Consider the following 8,356-nt stretch of genomic DNA (forward strand, 5'->3'; position numbering starts at 1 on the left):
ATATGTAATCTGTCAGGTGTCAGCTTCTGCTTACAATGTAGAAAGTTGCAAGAGAATGTCATTCCTAGTCTAACAATAATAACAAGCCTATAAAATCATAGGTAATTAAAAAATCCATCAGAGAGCTCAGGATGGAAGGAAAATGTTTAATGAATTAAAATACAGAAAGTTACAAGCCTCTCTCTGGAATGCAGCAACCCAACAGCTTCTTAAATTTTTGGTGAAGCAGTAGAAAAGGAGGAAGCTGTCAGAGCAAGAAGAAAGGTAAGAAGAAAACTGGGGTAACTTCAGGGTAAGAAGAAAACTGCTGAACTTTTAAGAAAATGTTATAGACTAAGTGTGAACTAGCATGATGGTTTAAGATCATTAGAACACAGAGTACACCCACCTACAAACGTTTCATAGATCTTCATAGAGTAGTCATGAGAAATATTGGGGCTAGAGTAGGAATGCTGAAAGAAACTTTCAAGCACTCTTGCTTTACAGTGATAGAAGGCAGCAGGCACCTAGCTTTGGTGAAGAGGGACAGGAACACTGAGAGAGACTTGCTCCTCTGAGGTACAGTGTATAGGACCTCACAAACTCTGAGGGCAGGAAAGGAGGACTGAGAACAGCTCTACAAGTTCTCCAGGCTGTACACTGTGGAAGAGTAATGATCATCTGCGCCTGGGAGAAAGGCAAGGAAGCTGAAGGGACTCTCCCCTGAGTTGTAAGCATACAGGGTTTCTTGAAGTCTGAAGGCAGCACAAGCAAACTGAAATGAACTCCTTAGGTATGCGAGGTCTTCCATGGGTACAAAGCAATGACTGATTTTGGCTGGGGCCGAAGCAAGAGAGCTGAGAGACAGCCCTCTGATATGTAGACAAGCATGGCCTGAGGAAGGCTGAGGGCAACAGAGAAGAGTGAGAATATATCCATGTACTCAGATCCCATGTCTGACTAAAAAGAAAATTCTGATCCCTTGTACAAAATATTTGTAGCATATGGTGAAATAAATCTAACTAAAGAAACAGCTAAGCCCAGATCCAACTCAATTATGGACTAAATTAACTCATCTCCTCATATTAGTGGCTTGACAAAAGGGATGTGCCCTTTTCTTGGTATAAATATTATTTGCCTCACTTTCTATTATTCTATTATCAGTGACAAAGCATCGATATGAAACATGAAAAAAGGGAAAAAAATGTGGACTCATTCTCAAGAGACAAAACAGTCAATTAAAATCAGGTCCAAGTGTTAGAATTATCAAAGAAGGACTTTAAAACAATGATAAATATGTTAAGTAATCTCATGGAAAAGGTGAATAGCATGTGTGAACAGATGGGGAATTTGTTCCCCACACATACAGATGAAAACCATAACAAGAAGCCAGACGGTAATCCTAAAAATGAAAAATAAAATATAAGATAAGGAATTATTTTTTGAGCTCATTAGTATACTGAACACATCAGGTGAAAGAATCCATGAATTTGAAGACAAAAGAAATTATCCAAATCAAAACACAAAGAGAAAAGAATTTAAAGAGGAGGGGGATCAGAACATCCAATAACTGTGAAAACAATATCAAATAGGCTATCATCTGTGTAGTTGGAATCCTAGAACAAGAGAAAAAGAGAATAGAGCAGAAGAAATACTGGAAGAAATAATGACTGTCAATTTTCCAAAACTGATGAAATACATCAATCTACAGACCTAAGAAGTTCAATGAAATCCAAGAAGAGTAAATATAAAGAAAACCACACCTATGCATATCATGGTCATAACTGCTGAAAACTAAAGCATAAATATAAGTCTTGAAATCAAAGGAAAAAGGATATATTACATACATTGAACAATAATGATTATGAAGGTTGATTTATCAGAAAAAAAATGGGGATAAGCAATGAAATGGCATAAACTACTTAAAGAAAAATTGTTAATCCAGAATTTTATACCCAGTAAAAATATCCTTTAAAAGTGAAGTCAAAACACACCCTGGATCTGTAATCTGCCTGACCTGACTATTAAAAAAATTTATTACTGTGTCAGCTTGCCAGATAGATCTCCTTGAAGTGTAGCATGAGGCACATCTGAGCATGATTCAAGTGCAGGCTTCTTTTCTTCCCTACTTCATGTTTGTTGAGCTTGGGAAAGAAGCAGTTTTATGTGAACTAAACCCACTCATCCCAAGTGTATTTAATGATAGCAGGATGCGACAGATAAAATAAAATCCTATGGCCTCAAAAAAAAAATGAAGTCAAAACAAAGACATTTGGAAGCAGGCAAAAATTGAAAGGATTTATCTCATCTCTGGCAGAACTGCAATAATAAGAAATATTAAATACTAATGTTCTTCAGTTATTTTCAGTCACTTTTTTGTGTTTCATTGATACAGTTTCAATTACTATGTCTTCAAGTTCAATAATCTTTCTTCTCCAATGTCTAATCCATCATTAATCTCACTCAGTATATTTTTCATTTCACACATTGCAGTTTTTCATCCCTGGAAGTCCAATTTGAGTCTTTTTTTTTTTAAACATTTTGTCTTTACTTAGCATATGCAATATATACTTCAGCTTCTTAAACTTAGGAAATATAGTTACAGTAATTATTTACTGTCCTGCCTTACTAATTCTATCTTCTGTGTCCCATCTGCATTGGTTTTGATTAATTGATGATTTTTATCCTTCTTATGGATCATAATATCTTGCTTTTTCGCATGCTGGTAATTTTTTATTGGATATTATTAATTTTATCTTCTTGGATGTCGTATATTTTTTAATTCCCATAAATATTCTTGAGCTTTATTCTGTGATGCTGTTATTTAGAAACAATTTGAGCCATTCGGGTCTTGCTTATGAGCGTTGTTAAAAGAAACCAGAGCAGCATTTAGTTTTAGGGGTGATTTTGCTACTACTGAGGTAAAACACTTCTGAGTACACTAACCAACATGCCATAAATTGTGAGGTTTTCCATTTTGGCTGGTGCCCTCTGTAAATGCTGGGTATTATTCCCTCTAATCCTTTCTACATCAAGCAGTTTCCTTACCCTCATGCACTGATCAGTACTCAGCTGAAGACTCATGAAGGACTCTGCAGATCTCTAGAGTTCTCTCTCCCTCTCTCTGAACAGCTCTTTCCTCTGTGATACTCTTCCCTATGAACTCTGACTTTCTCGGTCTTCTCAGATTCCCAGCTTCATCTTCTTAACTGAGGGAGACCACCAATCTTTGTCTGGGTTCTCTCTCTCTTGTGGATTGGGATATCTGCAGGTAATAAGCTGGGGCAATTATAGGTTTCATCTCATCTGTTCATATAGTGAAAGGAATCACTACCCTTTATTGCTTAATGTTCAATGTCTTAAAAACTGTTATTTCATATATTTTATTCAGTGTTTTGTTATTTAGTCAGGAAAATAAATTATGTTCCTCTGAATTTACCATTCTTCTTGGTTAGAAACAGAAATCTTTGTATCATGCTTTAAAAAAATATTTTAAATCTATGTAATCTGCACATCATGACTGAAACGCTGATCTTTCCTTTCAGACTCATTCAAGTAGGAATCCTTCTAGGTCCTATATGATATCAAATTTAAAATAGAATAGTATAGTAAGTATGGACTTTGAAGTGAGAAAAGCTATCCATAAACAGAACACACACACATATGAAAGAACATTAACCCTATGATATTTCTCCCTATTTACCTATTTCTTCCTTTTTAAAATTCTTCTCTGATTACTAGCCTTTAGGACCAGAAGCTCCTGTATTCTCTGTGATTACTTTCTGCTCTGGAGAGGGGGTTAACATAGGATGTCTATGAACCTTTATAGATGTCAAAATTTTTGCAAATTTGCAAACTCTATTTTGTCTAGGTAATGTAGTCTTGCTCATTTTCTCTAGAATTTCTCCAGAAGTGAAGAAACAAATATATGCAACACCCACCACACATACACATACGCAGTTATTTTATACTAAGTTATTGCTTATGTTTTAACTTTCAGCTGGAAATGTAATTTAAGAATTTAATTAACTGAGATTAATCTCTGATGTCTTTTGTACATCCCTCAGATTTCAGACAATCAGTGACTATGAAGTGATTAAAATTAAAATATTTAATCACACACAGTGATTTTTTGTCACAGTCAGTGGTTATGAAGTGATTAAAATAAAAAGTAACATCCTGTCTTCCTAAGTATAGTGGAAAAAGGCAACACGAGTAGTTTATAAATGCGTCTATTATTTGCAGTATTGAGAACAGACCAACAGCTGGTGTTCAAATAACTAAATCCTTTTACTGAAAATTCAGAATAGAGGGACTGGGTAAATGTGGATGGTGGATAACATGATTTTATGATTCAGTGCTTTGCTCAGGGGTTGCTGCTTTAAGGAGAGAGGTTATACAACTCCAATGACTAAGCATCCTACTTTGAAATTCATGAGAGAGGGACGTGGAGAAAGACACAGAGAGAGGAGAGAGAGGGAGGGGGAGGGGGAAAGGGAGAGAAAGAGAGAATATACGAAAATGTATAACACAGGATCCAGGTAGCATAGTACCTTAATCCTTCTTGAACTCTACCCTATGTATATTAACCTACCTCATTTCTTACCCCTTGCTCCTTGCTGTATATTTTCAATTGATTCAACTAACTGTTCTGTTCCATTACCTTTGGGAGAGACTGCCTAGTAGAATACTTGGAGACTACTATACATCGTTATTTTTTTACCAGAATGATGATTTACTTTAAAATAAATTTGGTAAGATTCACGTTTAATCCCATAATAAAGTCACTTTATTCCACTTGCTTCCCAATATTTCCAAAAGAAATAGAAGAAAGAGAAGTAGAATTACAGATTCCAAGTCTAGATAAAGCAAATGACTTGTGTTACGCATGAGAACATTATCCTTCATATGTCAAAGCCGAAAAAAATTTGAAAACCTTTGAACTAGAAATCTAGTGTTCCAGTGCAAGGCTCCTATATCCTCTAGACCTAAAGTGATATTTTCTTCTGTATCCAAACCTTCAGGTTTATTTCTTTGCTCCTTAATAAAGATATGAGATTGCACTGGAAGTAGAGGTGAGGAAGTCACCTAAGGAAAATGTATTGTTGAGCTCCATTCAGTCCCATTTTTGGTTTTCACCAACAGCCACCTGCAAAGTTGGTAAGAAAATCCTATGCTCACTCTACCTTCTCACCTCCCATGCCCCATCTAGTTTCCCCACATTCTCTTATTATCTTCCTATTTGAACCCCCTAAGTATACTGTGCTCTATGTTGAAAATTTTCAGCAACCCTAGGATTTCCTTGAATCATTACATAAAAAGCATAATCCTGTTGGTGCTACATAAGTTGAAAACAAGCAAAACAGTATTCTTTTACTTCATTAGCATTCAGTTTGCAGCACTAGACTCCTAATTAAGAGATTCATAAGTATTCATATTCATCCAAGCTATTCTACTTTTCATTTACTACATTTGGCTAGAAACATTTAGACACATTAACTGTTCTTCCAGTCAAAACAAATATTTGCTGTGTTTATGGATGGGCCAATTGATGATTGTCCTTTGTTGAAACCAAAATACAAAAACATGTTTTTTCTCATTTTCAATGTTCCTTTATTTCTTTATATAAATCATTGCATTTGGATGAAGGAACGTAATTGTTCTGAGAGTGAACTTTTGAATTACTATTGTCAGCTTCTTCCAATGGTACTATTGTCCTCAAGTTATGCTGATAAACACAGTACAGAAAACTATGAACCAGAGAAGTTGTATCATCCTTGAGAAGAAAGAACCTTAGCATCTTTGATAGAGAGTAAGCAGGTGGAGAGAGGGTGACTTGAAGTTTTACCACTTGAGAAATGGTTGAAGGATGGATGCGTATTCCAGACAAAAGATTTTATGGGTTGCAAAACAGATTTTGTTAGAATATAAGAGAGAAATTTGGTTCATTCTATGTTGTCTCAGAACACACAACTAGAATTGATGTATAATAAGGAAGGAAACTGCAGCTCATAAAAAGGAAGACCTGCTTAACAACGGCATGTGTTCAAAAATAAAATATTCTGATTTTGGAATCCAACAGGATTACAGAGTCACCTAAATCAGAATCTCCATACATCTCCTGAATATCATACAGATCAGAAAGAATAAATAAAACCACCAATAACCTATGTCTACAGCATGACTAAAATAGACTAATACTTCCATTTACATGTAAGAAGAAAAATAAACACTCAGAAGCCAGCACAGCCACCTCTGGAGCCCACTGTAGAGCAGAAAGTAGGCACTTAAGGTGTGGAATACAGAAATAATTATCTTCTAAAAGATATAATCCTACCTTGAGGGCAGAAATACTGAGAATAAAGCTGATACCCAGATGTTCAGAGTTCTTTCTGGCTGTGGGGAATTAAGAGGGAGAGCCTTACAAGTGCTTGCAATCAGAGGTGAGAATTGTACCCCATCTCTGGAAGAGTAGGAAAAACTTGGAAAGGGAATAGCCTTGAAGGAGGATTCTTGTGGATTTGGGGATAATAGAGAAGGAAAAAAGTGGTAAAAATAAGTTACTTGAAAAAAAAAACCACCCTTTAATTAACTTGATTGTGAATAACTGTTTCATAATGTATTTGTATATTAAATCATCACATTGTATAACTTAAAAATTAAAGGTCCTACACAAACATAAGAAAATCGAAACATCAGAAGAACATTATCCTCTCTCCCACATTGCCCCAACAATGTAGACATTAATGAACCTGCACTTCATCATGCCAACAGAAGAGGGCACTCATGAGCTAGTAAATCTAATAAGCCACCAAAACTCATCCTTTCCTACATAAACACCTGTTATTGCTGGCCTAGAAAAGTAGAAGATATTCCAAACATTAACAGAAGATAGAAGACAACATACATATTAAAAGTATTATAATAGAAACAGTAAACTAAAAGCAAAACGTTTCAGATGATGAAAATTATTCCTCCAAAACTGCCACAAAGCAGGGAAACACTGTAACAAAATATGCCAATCAAAATCAAATATCCTTAAAGAAGCATTTGCAGGTGTGAAAAAAAAAACCCAACCTGAAGAATATACTTAAAAGTTCAAAATAGAAAAAGAAATAAAAATAGGAAGATGTAAAATGAGAGTTAACTCAGAGGCAAAAATTAAAATAAAGAAAAAAATCGCCCTTCCCTGGACAACAATCAAGGAAGAACAGCATTGACTGAGAATACAATAAGGGATATAACAAAAATTAAAATTGATAAATAGTGAAAATGAGATAGAGAGAGGTAAAAAGGATTAGCAAAAAAGTGACAGAGAAGATGGGGGAAAATATAAGTAAGGAAATGGGTGGGCATTAACAAAGGTATTAGTACAAAGATAACAATTAGAAAAAATATATAAACACAGGACATAAAATATGTATTTTATATTAACATAAAATTAAAAATATTTAAGAACATATCAAAGTATAAGAAAAAGAAATACAACATAGAAAAAGAAACACAATAAACATATAATCCATAGAAAAATTACTTTAAATAATACATAATAATCATATTAATCAATAAAAATCAACTTAACTGACCCATTAAATAAAAAAGCATTTTTATACTGGCTCATGTAGCAAAACTCAACTGCTAAACAAACCCAACTGTCAAAAAACAGACCCACTTAAACTGACTCAGAAAAGCTGCACCAGGTAAATACAAGTAAATAAAAATCTTGATATTCCATGATGGAGACTTTAGGGTTAAAAATATTAATAACAAAGTTTACTAGATAATGCTAAAGAATCCAATTCACAATGAAGAAATAATAGCTATGTATATGAATTTATCAAATAATACAGTAACTTCTTTTAAAAAGTATAAATTATAGAAAATGCAAGCAGAAATAGAAATATAGTAATAACAGGTGACTTTAACACTTTACTCTCAAAAACAGATTAAGAGAACAAAAATATTAAGCAAAGATATATACAATGTAATGTAATCAACACGTAGATCTTATTGACACATATCAAAAAGAATATTACCTTCTCAAATATACATGAAACATTCAGTAAATCTGACCATCTATGAGGTCATCATAGAACAACTACAAGTTTCATAAAGTAAAATTAATACTATGTTCTCTTATTATAAAACAATAACTAGAAATTAATTATAACAAAAAACAGAAATATTCTTCAATGAAAAATTTTAAACTTTCTAGTAAGTAATTCTTTGAGAAGAGGGAAATAAAAATCAAAATTTCAGAATTTCTAAAGAATAATGATAATAAAAACACTACATGAAATAATTTATAGAATACAATATAGGCAGTTATCAGAAAGAAATTTTAGAGCCTTAAATACTTACTCAATAAAAATGAAAG

Source organism: Vicugna pacos, chromosome 3 (genome assembly GCF_048564905.1).
Source record: "Vicugna pacos chromosome 3, VicPac4, whole genome shotgun sequence".
NCBI classification, from domain to species: domain Eukaryota; kingdom Metazoa; phylum Chordata; class Mammalia; order Artiodactyla; family Camelidae; genus Vicugna; species Vicugna pacos.